Below are 22,469 nucleotides of genomic sequence, written 5' to 3' on the forward strand. Positions count from 1 at the left end.
TTAAGACCAGCTTGACCAACATGGAGAAACCCCCTCTCTACTAAAAATACAAAATTAGCCAGGCGTGGTGGTGCATGCCTGTAATCCCAGCTATTTGGGAGGCTGAGGCAGGAGAATTGCTTGCTTGAACCCAGGAGGCGGAAGTTGCGGTGAGCCAAGATCATGGCATTGCAGTCCAGCCCAGGCAACAAGAGAAAACTCTGTCTCAAAAAAAAGAAAAAGAACAAAAAGAAGAATTACTCTTTTTATTGTACAAACTTCTTTCCCCTTGGATCTTCTATTTGCCTTTCTTGCATTTTTTCTTTATCATGATTCATTTTACCCTAGTTTCTTTATCCAGTTAGGTATTTTGTTGAGTTTTTAAGCCTTCCCCTCTGGGGCTCATCATCCTCCTCCTATAGGGTTGTCATGGTAGCATTTACCTTTATGGCTTTCCAGGGCCAATTGTCTTTTGTATTTAGGGTAGAGACAAGGTTTCACCATGTTGGCCAGTCTAGTTTTGAACTCCTGACCTCAAGTGATCTGCTCACCGTGGCCTCCCAAAGTGCTGGGATGATAGACATGAGCCATCGCACCCTACCTAGAGTCATGTTTTTAATTAATTAGAACCCTCGTTTGTCCTTTGTTGGGCATCCTATCTTTCTGAATATATTAATTGGAGCTTTTTAGTTTAGTTTGCTTTAATTTGGGTTCTCTTCCTCAAAATAAATGCATCCTCCAGGGTTGTTGTTTTATTTTCCTGCTCGTTTTAGTCTTTCTAGCTGGCTGACTGTGGGAATGGACAACAGGAAATGGAGTAAGGGCTGCTCCTTACTCTTGACCAAATGCATCTTATAATACCTGAAGTCAGTGTTTGCTACCACCAAAGAAGCAATCAGCATTAGCCCAGGTGGTTCATTTCCTTATTTATTCAGCATCTTTACTGGACCCTTTCTGTGTGCCAGTGCTACAGAGGTTATAAAGATGGATAACAGGCCAGGTGCGATGGCTTACGCCTGTAATCCCAACACTTTGGGAGGCCCAGGTGGGCAGATAACCTGAGGTTGGGAGTTTGAGACCAGCCAGGCCAACATGATGAAACCCCATCTCTACTACAAATATAAAAATTAGCTGGGCGTGGTGGTGGGCCCCTGTAATCCCAGCTACTTGGGAGACTGAGGCAAGAGAATTGCTTGAACCTGGGAGGTGGAGGCTGCAGTGAGCTGAGATTGCCCCACTGCACTCCAGCCTGGGTGACCGAGTGAGGCTCGTCTCAAAAAAAAAAAAAAAAAAAAAAAAAAAAGATGGAAAACAGTGCCTGCCTTTCAGAAGCTCATAGCTGGGTAAGAGGAGACAGACATATAAACAAGTACAGTCTCTCTCAGTATCTGTGGGGGATTAATTCCAGGATCCCCAAGGATACTAACATCCGTGGATACTCAAGTTCATAGCATCTGTAGATGCTCGTTTTACACTATGTATAAAATGTAGTATTTGCATGTAACCTGTGCACATCCTCTCATGTACTTTATAATCTCTAATCTCTAGGCTACTTATAATACCTAATGCAGTGTAAATGCTAGGTAAGCAGTTGTTATACTGTATGGGTTTTTTATTTGTATTTTTTATTGTTTTTTCCTTCCTGAATCTTTTCCATCCGAGGTTGGTTGAGTCTGCAGATGTAGAAGCCACAGACAGGAAGGGCCACGGTGTGTGCAATAGTGTCTTGAGTGTTCCAATAGGAACCCGTTTAGGACCCGGTGGAGGTGGAAAAGGGCAAGTGCTCAAAGCTACTGGGAAGGGAGGATCTGGGAAGCTCCACAGGGGTGGTGATACTTGCATCAGGATTGAAAGATGAGTGGGCGTGGGTGAGGGATGGAGTAGGAATCCAGGATTCCAGGCAGAGGGGGCAGTGAGAGCAAAAACAAAAAAGCAAGATGCCATCCCAGGAGTGCTGGGGACTGCAAATTCCCAGAACCCCAGAGCAATGAGGCTGCGTGAGGGAGGGAGTCACGGGCCAGATCATGGTGTCCTGTGTTCCGGGTCATGGTGCCCGCATGACTCCGCAGGAGTGGGAAGTACTAACAGCCTGAACACAGGACAGTGCCATGATCAGATTTTTGTTTCAGAAAGTTCCAATAGGCTGGCACAGTTGCTCATGCTTATAATCCCAGGCCTTTGGGAGGCCAAGGTGGAAGGATCGCTTGAGCCCAGGAGTAATATCAACCTGAGCAACATCATGAGAGCCTGTCTCTACAAAAAAATGAACAAAATTAGCCAGGTGTAGTGGTGTGTGCCTGTGGTCCCAGCTATTCAGGAGGCTGAGGTGAGGATCACTTGAGCCAAGGAGGTAGAGGTCGCAGTGAGCCATGATCATGCCACTGCAGACTGAGTGTCAGAGCAAGACAAGCAAGCAAGGAGGGGGAGGTGTGGGGGGAGAGAGAGAGAGAGAGAGAGAGAAGCAGAAAGAGAAGAAGGAAGAAAGGGAGGAAGGAAGGAAGGAGGGAGGGAGAGAGGCAGAGAAAAAAAAGAAAGGGAGAAGGAAGGGAGGGAGGGAAGGATGGAGGGAGGAAGGGAGGGAAGGAAGGAAGGAAGGAAGGAAGGAAGGAAGGAAGGAAGGAAGGAAGGAAGGAAGGAAGGAAGGAAGGAAGGAAGGAAGGAAGGAAAAAGAAAAAACAAAAAGAGGCTGGGCACAGTGGCTCACACCTATAATCCTAGCACTTTGTGAGGTCGAGGTGGGAGGATCACAAGGTCAATAGATCAAGACCATCTTGGCCAACATGGTGAAACCCCATCTCTACTAAAAATACAAAAATTAGCTGGGTGTGGTGGCACATGCCTGTAGTCCCAGCTACTTGGAAGGCTTAGGCAGGAGAATCACTTGAACCCGAGAGGCGAAGGTTGCAGTGAGCCGAGATCTCGCCACTGCACTCCAACCTGGGTGACAGGGCCTCAAAAAAGAAAGAAAGAGAAAGAGAGAGAAAGACAAAGAAAGAAAGAAGGGAAGGGAAGGGGAAGGGGGAAAATGAGAAAGAAAGGAAAAGAAAGAGAGGAAGGGAAGGAGAAAGGAAAGAAGAAAGGAGAGAGAGAAAGAAGAAAGAAAAAGAGGAAAGAAGGAAGGGAGGGAGGGAGGAAGGGAGGAAGGGAAGTTCCAATCATATTAACTAACTAAAATAACTTTCTTTTCATAGCAAACTATCCCCACAAACAGACTCTGCTTGTAGTGTCTTACTGGTGCGATAAACATCAACAGGCCTTAAAATACTAAGCTATTTTGTTTTTGTTTTTTATTTTTTGTTTTTTATTTTTTTGAGACAGCTGCTCAAGCCCAGGCTGGAGTGCAGGGGCTCAATCTCAGCCCACTGCAACCTCCGCTTCCCGGGTTCAAGTGATTCTCCTGCCTCAGCCTCCCGAGTAGCTGAAATTACAGACGCCCACCACCACGCCCGGCTAATTTTTGTATTTTTAGTGGAGACGGGGTTTCACCATGTTGGCTAGGCTGATCTTGAACTGTTTCCATTACTTTTAAAAGGCAGTATGAATCAGTGTTAATAAAAACTACTTTGAATGGTATGCTAATGAGTAATTAGATTGAGTTTCCCTCAAAAACTGGATTTAATAACCTTGGCCTACATTTACTTTCAAGGAACTTGGTTGTCTGCCTTTATCCTGAAAATGAAAACTTGTGGTTTTAGAAGCTACTATTTGATGGGGATGTTGCAGTGCGGAAGAATTTCCCCCTGCAGGGGGTCTCCTTTGAGTTCTTTGCTCCCTCTATCCCCCCATGCCTTCATTCACTGTCTTTCTGTGAACCGGCATGTGCCTCATTTTGAAAACACTAGTGTGACCTCAACAACTAAGATTAAAGTAACAGTTGTTAGAAAAGAGCATAGTCTTGTACCCTAGAGGATGTGGTAGCCCCAAGTAAGCAAGAACTGTGCCACATTGAAGTTTTGGGGTTTTGGTTTTTGGTCTTCAAAGAAATTCATTTTCTCTGAAGAATGCTGGAGAGTCAGGAAACTAAGAAATGGAGCAAAGTAATCTTTAACTGTCCAGGGACAACCTCTGATAATACATTGGAATATTTTCTTCCAATGTTTCTATTTTGTGTCTATTTATTTTTAATATTTATTTATTTAGAGACAGAGTCTCACTCGGTCACCCAGGCTTGAGTGCAGTGGCACGATCTCGGCTCACTGCAACTTCCGCCTCCCGGATTCAAGTGATTCTCCTGCCTCAGCCTCCCAAGTAGCTGCAACTACAGGCACCTGCCACCATGGCCGGCTAATTTTTGTATTTTTAGTAGAGATGGTGTTTCACCACATTGGCCAGGTTGATCTCAAACTCGTGACCTCAAGTGATCTACCTGCCTTGGCCTCCCAAAGTGCAGGGATTACTGGTGTGAGCCACCATGCCCAGCCTTATTTTGTGTTTTTTAAAACTTTTTAACACTTGGGAATCATTCCAAGCACAATATTGTACCCTGCCCTTTTTGGCTTAACATGATATTATCAACATTTCCCTACATCAGTAAAATATATTCATAAACATGATTTCTTTCTTTTCTTTTTTCTTTTTTTTTTTTTTTTTAAGGCAGAGTCTCGCTCTGTCACCAGTCCGAAGTGCAGTGGTGCAATCTCGCTCACTGCAACCTCCACCTCCCAGGTTCAAGCAGTTCTCCTGCCTCAGCCTCCCAAGTAGCTGGGACTACAGGCACCCAGCACCACGCCTGGCTAGTTTTTGTATTTTTAGTAGTGAGAGTGTTTTGCCATATTGGTGAGGTTGGTCACGAACGTAAACATGATTTCTAATGACTGCCTGATAGTCCATAACTTGGATTACACTAATTTCCTAACAAATCACCTACTAACAGACTTTTAAGTTCTTTAGAATATTTTATGGTTATAAACAACACTGTGATGAAGAGCTTTATGCAAAAAGAAAAATGGCTCATGTGTCAAACTATTGTATTAGAATAGATTCAGAAAGAAAAGGTTTGAATGCTTTTACGGCTGTTAAAAAATTACGGTAAATATATATAACATGATATATATCATTTTAGCCATATGCAAATGTACTATTCAGTAGCATTAAATACATTCACAATGTTGTATCACTATCACCCTATCTACACCCAAAACATTCCATCTGGACCCATTAAACAATAACAGCCCCATTTTTCCCTTCCCCCAGGTAACCTGTATTCCACTTTCTGTCCCTATGAATTTGCCTATTACAGGGACTTCATAGAAGTGAAATCATATAATATTCTGCTTTCTGTGTCTGACTTATTTCACTTAGCATCATGTTTTCTAGGTTCATCCATGTTGTAGCATATATCAAATTTTCATTCCTTTTTATGGCTGAATAATATTTGATTTTGTGTATATACCATACATTCTGCTCGTCTATTCATCTGTGGATGGACATTGTGATTGTTTCTACCTTTTGACTGTTGTGAATACTGTTGTGATGAACGCTGGTGTACAAGTATCTGTTTGAGTCTCTGCTTTCAATTCTTGTGGATATACACCTAGAAGTAGGATTGCCAAATCATACAGTAAGTCTATGTTTAACTTTTTGCGGAAACTCACACCATTTCTTTTTTCTTTTTTTTTGAGGTGGAGTCTCGCTCTGTTGCCAGACTGGAGTGCAATGGCGTGATCTCAGCTCACTGCAACCTCCACCTCCCAGGTTCAAGCGATTCTCCTTCCTCAGCCTCTTGAGTAGCTGGGATTACAGGCGCCCACCACCACGCCCGGCTAATTTTTGTATTTTTAGAAGAGACGGGGTTTCACCATGTTGGTCAGGCTGGTCTCGAACTCCTGATCTCACGGTCCACTCTCCTTGGCCTCCCAAAGTGCTGGGATTATAGGCGTGAGCCACCACTCCCAGCCAGAGAACATATAATTTTTAATGCTTTCCCATTTTAACCAACCATCCCAAACTCGTGTTGTAAGAGAGCTTCAACTATCCATGTGAAACCAGGGCAAAAGTGGAGTCCTAGTAAGAGTGCTTTAGACTTTAGAAAAATCTTCAACAAATATGAGTGACTTTTGTGTGCATTGTGCAACATCCAGTCCTTTGAGAAAAAACAAAGAAGTCTAGAAAAAGAATTCCATTTCATTCATTTATTCAAAAGCATGTATTGGCTGGGCACGGTGGCTCACACCTGTAATCCCAGCACTTTGGGAGGCCGAGGTGGGTGGTCACCTGAGGTCAGGAGTTCGAGACCACCTGGCCAACATGACGAAACCCCGTCTCTACTAAAAATACAAAAATTTGTCTGGCGTGGTGGTGGGCACCTGTAATCCCAGCTACTTGGGAGGCTGAGGCAGAGAATTGCTTGAACCCATGAGGTGGAAGTTGTGGTGAGCCAAGATCGCGCCACTCCACTCCAGCCTGGGGAAAAGAGCAAGGCTCCGTCTCAAAAAAAAAAAAAAGACCCAAAACCAAAAGCATGTATTAAGAGAATAATAATGGGTAAGCCCTGTTCTGTGTGCTACATAAACAAATACAAGTGCCATGTTAACTAAGCTGAGAGAAATGTTAAAGAAAAAACAGGAGGCACATCCCACAGCAATACGGTACTAAATCTCAAATGACTTCATCATAAGTAATAGGGATTTATACATGAGAACAAACCTTGACGGCCGTAGGCCAGGGCCAGCATGATCTTTCCAAAGGGTGATATTTTAGCAGGTATATTATTTTCCTACTGCTGTTGCAAATAAATTACTACAAGTGGCTTAAGACAATACACATTTATTGTCTTACAGTTCTGGAAGTCAGAAGTCCAAAATGGGTCTTATGGGCTAAGATCCGGGCATCGGCAGGGCTGTGTTCCTTTTTGGAGGCTCTAGGCATGACTGTTGCCTTGCCCTTTTCAGATTCCGAAGGCTGTCTGCACTCCTTGCCTTGTGGCTCCTTCCTCTGTCTTCAAAGGCCATCTCCCTAGCCTGTTTCTTTATTTTTATTTTATTTTATTTATTTATTTATTATTTTTTTGAGACAGAGTCTCACTCCATCACCCAGGCTGGAGTGCAGTGGCACCGTCTCAGCCCATGCAACCTCCACCTCCCATGTTCAAGCAATTCTCCTGCCTTGGCCTCCGGAGTAGCTGGGATCACAGGTGCGCGCCACCACGCCTGGCCTCTCCAGCCTCTGTTTCTGTCGTCACATCTCCTCTCTCCTCTTTGACCCTCCTGTCATCCCCCTCATAAGGACCTTCATGATTACATTGGGCCCACCCAGAAAATACAAGATAATAAAGCCACCTCAAGGTCGTCAACTTCATCATGTAAAGTAACATATTCACACGCTCTGGGGATTAGGATGTGGACATCTTTTGGAGTTGGAGGCAGGGGCATATTATTCAGCCTGCTGTAGCTGGGTAACATTTGGAAAAGCAGAGAAGAAGGAAATTGTGATAGAGCATGTAGAAGGTATTTGTCAGTTTGACTGCATGCAACACCCTTTCTTATATGGGAGGAATTCCAAGATAAAAAGTGAGACACACCCCCCTCTTCCCATGAAAGAGGTACCTGACCCAAGCGTAGCCAGTCTGATGTTCTGACCACCATGTTAACCAAATGTCTTCGCTTTTACTTCGTTGCTCTTGGGCTTGTGTTTGGAGGCCTTATCAGAAACAGCCACGTGAAGCTTATTATTGTGATTACTTCAGGAACATTGTTGAGAACAAAGTCCACCTCGATACCAGGAATAGCAGCAATTCTTACGAGCACATGGCTTGCTGTCAACTTACAGAAGTGGTGATTCCTATAATTGGACATTTCCCAATCCTTATCATGTTCTGTAAGGTTGAAGCCAGCTGTTAGAAGTTTGACGATGACCATTAATTGCAAGCCTCTTCCTGTCAGTGTTGGAAGCTGATTAAAGGCAGGCCAAAGGATCCTCATGAAGTTCCTGGTGGTATCAGTTTCATTATCACAGGCCTTTGGTGAATGTGTTAGACATGTAGGTTGCACATCTTGTTTTGATTTGTTTTTTGAGACAAGGCCTTGCTCTGTCACCCAAGTTGGAGTGCAGTGGTATGATCACAACTCACTGCAGCCTCGACCTCCTGGGCTCAAGCAATCCTCCTGCCTCAGCCTCCCGAGTAGCTGGGATTACACACATGCACCACTATGTTTGGTTGATTTGTAAAATTTTTTTGGTAGCCATGGGAGTCTCACTCTGTTGCCCAGGCGAGTCTCAAACTCCTGAGCTGAAGTGATCCTCCTGCCTTGGCCTCCAAAAAGGCTGAGATTACAGGCATGAGCCATCATGCCCATCAGAGTTTGCATCTCAGAAAGATCTACAGGCATTCATGCCCTGCCCCAACTTTCTTTTTTCTTTTTTTTTTCTTTTTTTTTTTGAGACGGAGTCTCGCTCTGTCGCCCAGGCTGGAGTGCAGTGGCCTGATCTCAGCTCACTGCAAGCTCCGCCTCCCGGGTTCACGCCATTCTCCTGCCTCAGCCTCCCGAGTAGCTGGGACTACAGGCGCCCGCCACCTCGCCCGGCTAGTTTTTTGTAGTTTTAGTAGAGACGGGGTTTCACTGTGTTCACCAGGATGGTCTCGATCTCCTGACCTCGTGATCCACCCGTCTCGGCCTCCCAAAGTGCTGGGATTACAGGCTTGAGCCACCGCGCCCGGCCGTCCTGCCCCAACTTTCAACCCTACGTCTACATGTTGGGAACAGTGCAGGGAAAAGAGCCACATTTGTGCCTGCCCTTAGCACACTTATATTTCCACCACATCGGAGGTAGTGGTCTGCCTCCCACTTAAAGAACAAAGAGAGAAGGCTGGTCACAGTGGCTCACGTCTATAATCTCAGCACTTTGGGAAGCCAAGGCGGGTGGATCACCTGAGGTCGAAGTTCGAGACCAGCCTGGCCAACATGGTGAAACACCGTTTCTACTAAAAATGCAAAAATTAGCATGGTGGTGCGTGCCTGTAATCCCAGCTACTTGGGAGGCTGAGGTGAGAGAATTGCTGGAACCTGGGAGGCCGGGTTTGCAGTGAGCCAAGATCATACCACTCCACTCCAGGCTGGGCGACAGAGAGAGATTCCATCTCAAAAAAAAAGAACAAAGAGAAAACGATCCATAAAAGAGTGAGTCTCCAGGCCTGACCCAGATGTCCTACTGTCAGCAAGCAAGAGAAGAAGCAGCAAGAGAATACATTCCTTGAAGTTCCTTCCTAGGGGATGCAGACATTTGTTGCTTTTGTGTCAACTTGAGAACAGAGATGCCAACAATGTTTTTCTATTGTTTTTTTAATAATGTGTCAGAAATACGTGTTTCCACCTTGAGGCCTCCAGATCTTCCATGGCTCATTGTTAAAGCATCATTCAGGGTTTAGCTCAGCTGTCACTTCCTGAAGTCACTTCCATGGCCCCCAGTCTAATGTAGCTTCCCTCTATCCACCCCACCGCTATTACTCTCCATCTCATCTCCATTAAATGATCTTTTTCATCTATGTATTTTCTTCTTTGCTGCTGGTGGTCTTCCTCCTTCAGGGAGTTTCCCTGTCCTGTTCGTGCTGTGTCCTCAGTGCTTAGCATAGTCTCTGGCACACAGTAGGGCTGGCAATACATGTTGTTGAATGAATGAGGGGTGCTGCCTGGGCCAAGACTTGAGCTCCTGGCCAAGACCTGAGCCCCCCATCTATTCCATTCCAAGCATTAGCAGTTCTCTCCACCATCATCTGTCTTTCTCTCTCTCTTTTTTTTTTTCTTCTTTTTTTGCGATAGAGTCTTGCTCTGTCACCCAGGCTGGAGTGCAGTGGCCTGATCTCAGCTCACTACAACCCCTGCCTCCTGGATTCAAGAGATTCTCGTGCCTCAGCCTCCTAAGTAGCTGGAATTACAGGCGCCCACCACCATGCCTGGCTAATTTTTTATATTTTTGGTAGAAATGGGGTTTCACCATGTTAGTCAGGCTGGTCTTGAACTCCTGACCTCAAGTGACCCACCCGCCTTGGCCTCCCGAAGTGCTGGGATTACAGGGATGAGCCACCATGCCCAGCCCATCTGTCTCTTATGCATCTCTTCTTCTCCATCCCTCCCACCTCCTAGCACTAATGTTCAAGCTCTAAGGCAATTACGATGGTGGTAACTGCTCAGTCCGCACCAATCTCTAGCCCACCCTGTTACCAAATGTTCCTCCTGAATCTCACCAGGGTGCTTTCCTCTCTGTAATTCTTAGCTTTGGTCTGCTCCACTCCAACCAGTGGACTGATTTCCATTATGGAGGAGGAGAGAGGCACCCCTGGGGAGATACATTGTACTTGAAGTGGGTGTACGGATGTGCAGATTGGAAGCAAAGCAATGCCTTCTCCTGCCTGCACTTTTGTTTTATACGCACAATGTTTATTTTTGTGTGTCAAAATTGTTAAAGTAGAGCCTGAGAATTTGTGTTTATCAAGGGAGGGTGGTGGTGGTGTGATTTTTCAAAGTTAAGAGAAACTGGGCGTGGTGGCTTATGCCTGTAATCCCAGCACTTTGGAAGGGCAAAACAGGAGTATAGCCTGAGTCCAGGAATTCAAGACCAGCCTGAGCAACAGGGCAAGACCCCATCTCTACAAAAATGTTTAAAATTAGCCTAGCATTGTGGTGTGCATCTGTGGTTCCTGCTACTCCGGAGGCTGAAGTGGGAGGATTGCTTGAACCCAGGAGGTTGAGGCTTCAGTGAGCCATGTTCGTACCACTGCACTCTAGCCTGGGTGACAGAGCAAAACCCTGTCTCAAAAAAAAAAAAAAAAAGTAGTTAAGAGAGCTGTTGATTGCTCTCTCCACTAAAGTAAACCTCACCCCTTAGTGCCTTTGCCCATGTGGGTCCTCCCTCCTGACCTCCGCCTGGGAAATTCCTGCTCTCTTCAAGGGCCAACTCAAAGGCCCCTCCTGGGCTGTGCCACTTTCTCCATACCCCCCACATCTTTTTCCCCTCCCCTAGGTCCCTTAGCACTGTGTCCATAGCTCTCATGAGTCAGTACAGTTGTCCCTCAGTATCTCTGGAAGATTGGTGCCAGGACCCCTTGCAGATACCAAAATCCATGAATGCTCAAGTCCCTTTGGTGTTTGTTTGTTTGTTTGTTTGTTTGTTTTGAGTGTGCATGTGACGGAGTCTCACTCTATTCCCCAGGCTGGAGTGCAGTGGCCAGATGTCAGCTCTCTGCAACCTCCACCTCCTGGGTTCAAGCGATTCTCCTACCTCAGCCTCCCAGGTAGCTGGGATCACAGGCATGCACCACCACGCCTGGCTAATTTTGTATTTTTAGTAGAGATAGGGCTTCACCATGTTGCCCAGGCTGGTGTCGAACTCCTGACCTCAGGTGATCCACCTTACTTGGCCTCCCAAAGTGCTGGGATTACAGGCATGAGCCACTGCGCCCAGCCCTGCTCAAGTCCCTCATAGCAGGGGTTCCCAACTCCTAGGCCATGTACTGGTACTGGTACCAGTTTGTGGCCTGTTAGGAACTGAGCCGCACAATGGGAGGTGAGCAGCAAGCAATCTGTGTTTACGGTCACTCCCCATCGCTGGAGGTTCGCCTCCTGTCAGCCCCAGTGGTGGCATTAGATTCTCAGGGGAGCATGAACCCTATTGTGAACTGTGCACATGAGGGATCTAGGTTTTGTGCTCCTTATGAGAATCTAATGCCTGATGATCTGTCAATTTCTCCCATCACCGCCAGATGTAACTGTCTAGTTGCAGGAAAACAAGCTCAGGGCTCCCACTGATTCTACATTATGGTGAGTGTCATGATTTCATTATATATTTCAATGTGATAATAATAGAAATGAAGTGCACAATAAATGTAGTGCACTTCAATTGTCCCCAAACCATCCCCAACCCCCTGCCTGGTCTGTGGAAAAATTGTCTTCCATGAAACTAGTCCTTGGTGCCAAAAAATTGGGGACTGCTGCCTTACAAAATATGGTGTGGTATTTGTATGTGACCTGTGCACATCCCCCCCCCCCATACTGTAAGTCATTTCTAGATTACTTATAGTATCGAATACAATGTAAATGCTATATAGACCATTGTAACACTGTATCGTTTAGGGGATAATGACAAGAAAAAAAGCCTGTACATGTTCAGTACAGACACAACCTTTCATTTTTTTCTAAATAATTTTGCTCCATAGTTGGTTGAATCCACAGGGGTGGAACCCACAGATATAGAGGGCTGACTGTATTTTATACCTGTTCAGATCCCCTATCAGATCAGGTGAGCTTCGAGGGCTGGACACTCAATAAACACTTTTTTATGTTTTATTTTTTAATTTAATTAGTTAATTAATTTTGAGACAGGATTTCACTCTGTCACCCAGGCTAGAGTGCAGTGGCTCGATCTCAGCTCACTGCAACCTCCACCTCCCAGGCTCAAGCCATTCTCCTGCCTCAACCTCCCAAGTAGCTGAAACCACAGGTGCGCACCACCACACCTGGCTAATTTTTTGTATTTTTGGTAGAGATGGGGTTTCACCATGTTGCCCAGGCTATAGACTTCCCTAAATTCCCCCAGGACAAGGACAAGACTGACCCCAGGGTCCAAATCAGGGCTGCATCTGCAGGTGGCTGCAGTTCATGGGACCCACCTTTGAAAGTCAGAGGTGAACAGAGTCTAGAAGTTTGCCACAAGATTGATGTCAGCTAGTCTTGTTCCCTGGTCTCTACAGACTAAAAAAGTCGAGCCCCCCAAAAGTTCAAAGGACTCAACCAATGTCTTAATCTTCTCTGTGCCTAGAATCGAATCAGGCACTGCTTACAAAATCATCTTTATCCATTCAAAAAATATTTATTGATCACCTATTGCGTGCCAGGAATTGTATTGCCCTTCAGAAGCCCCCTGTCTGATGGGTATATAAAGTAAAGTAGAGGTTCCTCTTCAAAGACTTTCATCTAATTAGGAATAAATAGTAACTTCTCTTAGAAGCAAAATGTATTCAAAGACCTGTGCTAACATTCTTAAGTATCTGCTATCCGTAATAAAGAAATCAATGTACTTTATGTTCTTAGCTCCCACAATTTAGCTGAAATAGTTGCCCTAGCATGCTTATACTGGTCCAAGCAAGCATCAGGTCATAGCCCGTTCCTCTTCCTTATTTGAAGGTGTTTTTACCTTTCTCAGCTTTTCACAAGTTACTTCCTCCTTCCTTTGTTCTCCTCTGCCTTTGCCTCTTTTAAAAGGTTCTACGTTGCCAGCCATTCGGGACAAACACAGAATGTGCGATCCCATTCCAGCCAATGGAAACTGGACACAGCAGTAGGGTGGGTGTGTCAGGTTATAAATGACCCTGTCTCTTTTGTTCAGTGTACTCTCGTGACAAAACTGCTGGCGAGTGTACCCTTTCTGCAGAAAGTAAAAATGGCCTTGCTAAGGAAATTAAATTTATGTTCAAGTGCTATTTCTTTACAGCACCAGGGAACAAGAAATGCTTTTCTAACCTGGGGAAGACAGACCTATAGCCAGCTACAATGAGACAGCCCAGGGATAGAGCCTCTAACCCAGCCGGGGGTCAGAGGAGGCATCTTGGGGAGGTGAAAGCTGAGGGGAGTCTGCAAGGAGGAGGAGGAGCTGGGCAGGCAAAGGGTCAGAGGAAGATGTTCCAGGCAGAGAAGGTGAGCTGGGAGCCAGGGAGAAGCGGACCCCATTGGAAATTGCAAGTAAATATAGAGAAGTCAGTATATGTGCAAAGTGCTTTGTCCAGTTTTGGAACTCCAAGGAATTAGAAAACAGTGACCCTGACCTCAAGGAATTTACAGTAAAAGATATGTGAAAAGGGAAATAGATAATGATATAGAGCATCATGTTTTGCTTCACCTGTAAATCCTGCAGGTTACATAATACAGTTTGAATGTGATTCGGAGCTTCCACCCCACTATTATAAGAATACTTTTCTTTCCTTCTTGGAGCACGTCAGTCTTCCATGTTAAGTTCCACAACCACAGGGTTCTACTCAGTCACTAGGACAGTCCTAGAGCTTCTGCCTATTAGAGAGAAAAAAAATCAGAGAAGCAGATGAGTCCCCGTCAGTGTCTTGTTCTCTGCTGCTGTTATTGCTGTTGCTGTCAGCGGTGCCTCTGGTGAGACCTCAGAGCCTGGGGCAGAGCTTGTCCAAGGAAGAAAGTGCTTCTAGGACAGAGATGGGGGTTGTGGTCAGGGAGAGAGGGGAGAAGAGGACCCTTTTCCATAGGGTCCCCCTAAGCAGGGGTTGCTGCAGGCCATGATGACCTCAGCTCCCAGTGCCTTGGCCTACTGGCCCTGAGCCATTTCAGATCCTGTGAACACAGGCACGTGCACACACCCAGAGTCACCCCCAGGGACAGGGGGCTGCCAACCTGAAGCCACATGTATTCTGGGAAGCAGCAAATATCTTTCCTCGGGGACCTCGCCCTCCCAAGCAAGGAAGTTCCTCTGTCTTCTGTTCCATGGCCAGCTCTGTCCCCAGGATGAGTGGCATCTCTCTCTGGAGACTAATGGGAAATATTACTTCGCTCTGGTACACATTTGACAAGCAAGTGGTTAGATCAATGCCACAGGGCCCGCTCAATAAATACTTGATGCTGATTGTACCAGACACTGAAGGAATTGTCCATTCCGCACCGGTTGCCCCTCCTAAAAACTGCCTCTTCCTCCATTCTCGTCATGGTTCCCTAGACAGCTGCAAGGTTCTGGAACCATCTTGCCCTCCTGCCCACCATGGGACAGTAAGTTTCTTCCTGAGTGTTTTTGGGGACTTGCAACTGAGAAAGTCAGGGTTCTTCTGATGATGGAAACTGCCAAATGTCCACCTCAGGAGCTGGTGGCAGCTGTCAGGAAGAAAAGGGTAACTGTGCAGAGAGAAAAGGCAACAAGAGCCACAGGGGAGAAAGAAGCAGGAGAGATGGTGGGGGACCCCTCAGGGGAGTCTCTGGTTCTCATGATGTCTGACTTTCCTGTAGTTCTGGCAATAAAACCCTCTCTTTGCTTAAGCGACTTTGCGTGCTTTATGTAAATCTGTCACCTTATAAACTAGGGGACCAAGCAATTTATTGTCAAAATTAAGACATTTTAAGAATGAAAGGGGTGGCCAAGCACAGTAGCTCACACCTGTAATCCCAGCACTTTGGGAGGCCGAGGCGAGTGGATCACCTGAGGTCAGGAGTTCGAGACCAGCCTGGCCAAGATGTGAAATCCCGTCTCTACTAAAAATACAAAAGTTAGCCAGGCATGGTGGCGCATGCCTGTAATCCCAGCTACTTGGGAAGCTGAGGCAGGAGAATCACTTGAACCCTGGAGGCAGAGGTTGCAGCCAGCCGAGATTGTGCCACTGCACTGCAGCCTGGGTGACAGAGCAAGACTCCGTCTCAAAAACAAACAAACAAACAAACAAACAAAAAAAACAATGAAAAGGGTCATCCACTATGTGCCCACAAAAATTAAAAATAAAATTTAAAAAAATAAAAGAATGAAAGGGGACATTACTAATAATTACTCTGGGATAACAGATGTAACCTGGAATGGTCTCAGACAAGCCAAAACCTCTATGCACCCTACTTACAACTCACTGATCCAATCATGGGACAGTCAGTCTGTCCAACTCTACTGAGGTGCACAAGCGGGGCCCTGAAGAAGGAGGAAACATCTGACTATGCAGGTATCTGGCTGGTGGCTGCAGAAACACGTGCCCTAATACCCATTCCTCTCTCCTCGCCGGCTGAGCACACTTTCATTGCACCTCCATAGGGAGGAAAACACCTTGTCCCAGACTGCTTCCAAAATTACATCAGGTTCATATGGGGAAAGCCCACAGATGAGCCACAGACTGGCTCCCATCCCAGTCATGGATCTCAGTGAGGACCACTTACTCTCCCTGGACCTCAGCCAGAAAAAGGAGTGGTGAGGGTATCTGTTGAATGACAGTGATATTGCCTCCATATGCTCTGTTCTTTTGTTATAGATGCCACTGTGTCCCAAGCTACATCCTCCGTGAGTTGTTTTTTGTTTTTGTTTTTGTTTTTTTTTGAGATGGAGTCTCGCTGTGTCTCCCAGACTAGAATGCAGTGGCACGATCTCGGCTCACTGCAACCTCCACCTCCTGGGTTCACGCCATTCTCCTGCCTCAGCCTCCCGAGTAGCTGGGACTACAGGCGCCCGCCACCACGCCCAGCTAATTTTTTGTATTTTTAGTAGAGACAGAGTTTCACCGTGTTAGCCAGGATGGTCTCGATCTCCCGACCTCGTGATCCACCCACCTTGGCCTCCCAAAGTGCTGGGATTACAGGCATGAGCCACCGCGCCCGGCCCCTCTGTGAGCTTTTAAAACCTTCTCCCAGCCTCCTGCATGACTTTGGCCATAAGCATCATTCCTCATCTGGGCTGAAACCAACAGGGAGTTCCTGAGGGTCGGGCAGCGTTTGGTTATGAAGGGCAGGGATGCTCTGCCTCCTGCCATGGCTCTGGGGGAGCTCTGTCCTAGTTAGCAAACTAAGAGCCACTGGCAGGAGCTTGTTGATCTCAGGAAAGTCCACCGGTAGCCATGGGGTGCATGATCCAGCTCCCCTCTGACCCTATTTGGTCACAGGTAGGTTCTCTAGGACTGATGGGAAGAAGGAGACACTGAGGAAGATGCCTAAGACATCTGGTGGAGCCTTGGCTGTTCCCTCTCCACTGTCCCTATCAGACTCCCAGCAAATGTGCACAGGGAGGGTGGGGATGGCTCCGTCTTCCAGGGTGACTTGGGGTGAGCATCCTGCAGCTCAGCAGCTGCATCCTGCAGGGCGAGTCCACCCATTTCCCTGGCTTCTCCAAACACCTCAGCCTCTTGGTCTTCTACCCTTTGCCCTCTGCGAGAGAGGGAGGAAGGTGTGGTCAGCGTGGACTTTACCCATGAAGGGCTATTGCTTTAAGGAGTGTTGAGGGTAGGAAGATATCTATTAAGCTAGCTTGGCAAATTCCCCGACCAGTGTTACAACTCTTTTAGAATTTGTCTAGCAGGTTTCTGGTCTTTACTGAAAAGCCCCAAATAAAAATACAATGTAAGACAAGACGAGACAATACATTCCTTTCCATAAATTCCTCTTCTGGAAAGCCCCCCTTTACCTCCCCCCACAAAAAAAAATTCTGGCTGGGCACAGTGGCTCACGCCTATAATCAATCCCAGCACTTTGAGAGGCCAAGGCAGGTGGGTCATTTGAGCTCCAGAGTTCAAGACGAGCTTGGGCAACATGGCAAAACCCCGTCTCTACTAAAAACTACAAAAATTAGCCAGGCGCGGTGGCAGGTGCCTGTAATCCCAGCTACTTGGGAGGCTGAAGCCGGAGAATCGCTTGAACCTAGGCAGCAGAGGTTGCAGTGAGCCTGGATCGTGCCACTGCACTCCAGCCTGGGCAACAAAAATAAATAAATAAATAATAAATAAAATAAAAATAAAAACCTCTGTCCATTTGTGTATTCTCAGAGGGCATGTGCCTTTTTCTGAACCTGGAAATAATGCAAAAAGTTCTGACAACTGGACAAAGGTCCATAGTCTGTCTGGACAATTCACATGTGCATGTCTGGGGCAGAAGATAGTTGATATAGAGGGCAGACACCCAGGTGCTGTCGTAAGAGATCGGTCTGAGTACAGAGACCCCTGTTCCATCCCTTATGGAGTCCCTTTAATGACTGTATCTGGGAATGAACATACCCAAGTCCCCTGAACACAGACTCTCCTGCCTCAGCCAGGCTGAGCGTTTTGGGACATGGCCTTCCTTCAACCCTCCTCTGCTCTAAAACCTCAGTGGCTTTTGACTGCCACTCAATCATCCTTGCACCTCTAGGGCTCTATCCTCTGATGTCCTACCCATGGAAATTGACCATGTCTTCCAAATCAAACGCTTGACTCCAGGCAGGCCAATATCTGTACTCTAAGACTCCTTGCTCATTCCTATCTCTGGCTACCTGGAGCTCCCTGCCCCTTTAAAAATGTGCTTATTCTTCAAGCCAGACTCTTCCTTGGAGCCTTTCCTAATGACTTCAGTCCATGTTAATTTCATGCATTAGCCATAGGACTAATTTAACGCTTGATCTTGTGCTGACACATTCTTGACTACTGTACTGGCCTATGGCTGCTCTTTCCAACTACTGAGTGTGCAGGACAGAAACTATCTTCTGCATATTCATATCCACACGCCCCCACTGTGGTGCTTAGAATAGTACCAAACTTGTAGTAGGTGTTCAATAAACTCTTGTTAATCATTTGATTTCCATACTGAGTTGAATTGTTTTGGTTTCTTGTAGCGTTGCTGTATGCTAGTGGTTTCTAATCTTCTCAAATATGAGGATCTCCCCATGAGAAAAGTGGTATCTTGAGTATTGGTTAGATTGAGAAGACACATGATGATAAAAAGCTTTTATATAACTTATCTTTTATTCATTCTCAACAAAGACGGCACACATTTGAGAAACAGTAGTGCCCGTATATGTGAGAGAGAAAGGATAGCCACTGAGTACTGGAAAATGCTTGCTGCAGACGTGGTTCATGAACTCCTTGCTATAACGGTATAATAGAGATCTCATGACTTCATGGCCCGAGATTGAGAACGAAAGGAGTATGCAATTCAGCACAATCCTTGCAAGTACCTAATCCAGACATCTCTCTGCAGCTATCCAACCCTGATTGCATTTACGACGTTTTGTGGGCCAAGTGCAGTGCCTCACACCTGTAATCATCCCAGCATTTTGGGAGGCTGAGGTGGGTGGATCACCTGAGGTCAGGAGTTCAAGACCACGCCTGACCAACATGGTGAAACCCTCCCTACTAAAAATACAAAAATTAGCCGGGCAATGGTGGCGGGCACCTGTGGTCCCAGCTACTCTGGAGGCTGAGGCAGGAAACTCACTTGAATATGGGAGACAAAGGTTGCAGTGAGCCAAGATCGCGCCACTGCACTCCAGCCTCGGCCATAGAGTGAGACTCAGTCTCAAAAAAAAAAAAAGATATTTTGTGAAACAAATGAATAGATACAACAGAAAACGAGAGGTTAGAGGAATTTATATGATCATAATGATTGCATAATGACTATAATGATGATATAATAATTAATAATATATTATTGAGCACTAGTTGCTAGGTGCTTTTGTCACTTTACCTGCTGTGTATTACGTAACCCTTACAGGATAACGATGAAGTATCATTATCCCCATGAGGAAACTGTGAGCAGGGGTCATTGTGGAAATGGAAAGGGCCAAGTTTTATATTTGGATAGATGAGGTACAAAACAGCACCAGCAGAAAAACGAAATGTGGTAGATCCATGAAATGGAATATTATCTAGCTATAAAAAGGAATTGAGGACTGATCCATGCTACAATAGGAATGAACCTCAAAACATTATGCTAGCTGGGCATGATGTTCATGCCTGTAATCCCAATGCTTTGGGAAGCCAAAGTGGGTAGATTGCTTGAGGTGAAGGTGGGTGGATTGCTTGAGACCAGGAGTTTGAGACCAGCCTGGCCAACATGACAAAACCCTATCTCTACTAAAAATACAAAAATGAGCCAGTTGTGGCGGTACATGCCTATAATCCTAGCTTCTTGGGAGGCTGAGGCATGAGGATTGCTTGAACCCAGGAGGCAGAGGTTACAGTAGGCTGAGATCGAGCCATTGCACTCCAGGCTGGGTGACAGAGCAACAAAAAAACCAACAGAAAACCATTATGCTGAGTGAAAGAAGCCAGTCACAAAAGGCCACATCTTGTATGGTTCCATTTACATGAAATGTTGCAAACAGGTGAAGCCATAGAGGGAGGAGGCAGATCAGTGGTTGCAGGGACTGGGTCTGGGGAACTAGAAGTGACTGCTTAACAGGTGTGTAGGGTTTCCATGTGGGGTGATGGAAAGTTCTGGAACTAGATGGTGCTGATAGTTGCACAACACTATGCAGATACTTAATACCACTAAATTATACACTTGAAAACGAGTACATTTTATGTTATGTGCATTTTACCACAATTTACAACAAAAGTCAAAAAGAGCAACTACAGGCTGGGCGCGGTGGCTCACACCTGTAATCTCAGCAATTGAGAGGCCAAGGTGGGTGGATCGTGAGGTCAGGAGTTCAAGACCAGCCTGGCCAATATGGTGAAACCCCGTCTCTACTAAAAATACAAAAATTAGCTGGGCGTGGTGGCAGGTGCCTATAATCCCAGCTACTCAGGAGGCTGAGGCAGGAGAATCACTTGAACCCGGGAGGTGGAGGTTGCAGTGAGCCAAGATCACACCACTGCACTCTAGCCTGGGCAACAGAGCAAGACTCCATCTCAAAAAATAAAAATAAAAAAAGAGCAACTACAGCCCATGTGGAAACAGGATCCCAGAGGCAGGGGTGACCATGCAGACAGAAGCTGGGAGACACAGGTGGGAGTGCTTCAGAATGTCTTCAGGCCTGGGCTGGGTACAGTGGCTCACTCCTGTAATCCCAGCACTTTGGGAGGCTGAGGTCAGGAGTTCGAGATGAGTCTGGCCAACATGGTGAAACCCCGTCTCTATTAAAAATACAGAAATTAGCTGGGTGTGGTGATGGGCACCTGTAATCCCAGCTACTCAGGAGGCTGAGGCAGAATAATCACTTGAACCCAGGAAGCGAAGGTTGCAGTGAGCCGAGATCTCGCTGTTGCAGCCTGGGCGACAAGAGCAAAACTCCGTCTCAAAAAAAAAAAAAAAAGGCCGGGCGCGGTGGCTCAAGCCTGTAATCCCAGCACTTTGGGAGGCCGAGACAGGTGGATCACGAGGTCAGGAGATCGAGACCATCCTGGCTAACACGGTGAAACCCCGTTTCTACCAAAAAAGACAAAAAACTAGCCGGGTGAGGTGGCGTGCGCCTGTAGTCCCAGCTACTTGGGAGGCTGAGGCAGGAGAATGGCGGGAACCCGGGAGGCGGAGCTTGCAGTGAGCTGAGATCCGGCCACTGCACTCCAGCCTGGGAGACAGAGCGAGACTCCGTCTCAAAAAAAAAAAAAAAAAAAAAAAAAGTCTTCAGGCCTGGAGTGAGAACTCAAGCCATGATCTCATGAGACAGGGCTGTCATCAGCCTGTGTGGGCATCTATATAAAGGATATACCACTTTGTAAAAGGATCCAACACACTGATGAGTGGAACCTGCTCACTCTGAGTCCAGGCATGGGTGATCTAAAGCAGCAGCTGCCCTCCAGCAGCTGGTCATCTCTCCTAGCTACACAAAACTCTAGCCATCTTCTCTGGTCATGGGACAGCACCCATGAGAAATTCCCCCAGCCCCCCAGTTCATTTGCCCCTGAAAGCAGACCATGTGCCCACTTGCTTTTCTTCTCAGCAGCAACAGAGCAGATGTCCTTCCTTGGCGGTCCTGCTTTCTAGAACTGCTTTCTGTTATATCACAAAAACAGTGACTATTGCTGAGAAATTAGTCCACCTGTTCCTGAAGAGCTTCCAGGAGTCATGGTTGGGATATGCTGATTCCTAGGGGCACCAGGAGGGAGGAGGAGGCTGGTTCTCAGGATCGGCAGAGGCTGCCACTCTGCCTGTGCCCTGTGCTTGCCTGGCTCTCTTCCTGCCACAAGGCCAGTGGCTAAGGAGACTAAGGGTGCTTGTCACTGCCTCATTACACGTGAAGGCAAGTGACTATGACATGTACTCCATGTTCTTTCTTTGGTAAGGGAGCTTTTTTTTCCTAGTAGAGTCAAGCCTCTTAAAAAGAATACACCATAGTTCAATCTGTTTCTTTTGTGGATTTCAAAAGAGATGCTTTATTCAGTTCAGAAATGTGTGGCAACAGCTGGAGAAGCTATTCCTAAGGCAAAGAACAAAGACTTGCAATTATTTATAGTGTGGGTTGGGAAGAGAGAAAGATGGAGTGGAAGAAGACTGCAAATAGCGTGGTGAAAAAAATGGCGGCTCTCCTTTATACACCTCTTCAGTGGCCCACTGCGTTGGCCCATCCCTCCCTCCCCAGCTTTCTGTCTGGGCCCACCTTTCCCCAAAACACATCTTCTATATCTTTATCACCTAGAACCATCACTGCCTCAATCCAAAGCTCACATCTTCAGGGTCCCACCGCATGCAGAGTCCAGCCCCTGCTTTCCAAGGTAAAGTCTTGCTGACCCTGAGCCAGGTGCCCTTCCACCACCTTCCAATCCCCTACATCAATTTCACCCATGGCCTCTGGGGATAATGGTATAACTCAAAGGAATGACAAGGATTTCAGATGCTAGTATTTGGTAGTAGAAATGTTTTGAGACAGGTAGGGGTCTTTGTCATCCCCTCACTTTATATTGCACAAGTGGCCAATTGAACCAGTAGGGAGGCTGGGCATGGTGGCTCACACCTGTAATCCCAGCACTTTGGGAGGCTGAGACAGGCAGGTCATCTGAGGTCAGGAGTTCGAGACCAGCCTGGCCAACATAGTAAAACCCCGTTTGTACTAAAAATACAAAAATTAGCCAGGTGTGGTGGTGCACACCTGTAATCCCAGCTACTTGGGAGGCT

At 46.5% G+C, this 22,469-nt stretch overlaps 1 protein-coding gene and 1 non-coding gene across 4 annotated transcripts in view; both read left to right on the forward strand.

Annotated features, from left to right (window-relative positions):
• Nucleotides 1-22,469, forward strand: part of DGLUCY (D-glutamate cyclase) — a 164,218-nt gene that overhangs the window by 14,233 nt on the left and 127,516 nt on the right. The window lies entirely within an intron of this gene.
• Nucleotides 16,929-16,989, forward strand: LOC114679820 (U7 small nuclear RNA). The gene has a single exon (XR_003731914.1). It is a non-coding gene; the product is annotated as a U7 small nuclear RNA (small nuclear RNA).

This window comes from Macaca mulatta, chromosome 7 (genome assembly GCF_049350105.2).
Source record: "Macaca mulatta isolate MMU2019108-1 chromosome 7, T2T-MMU8v2.0, whole genome shotgun sequence".
In the NCBI taxonomy this organism is placed as follows: Eukaryota; Metazoa; Chordata; class Mammalia; order Primates; family Cercopithecidae; genus Macaca; species Macaca mulatta.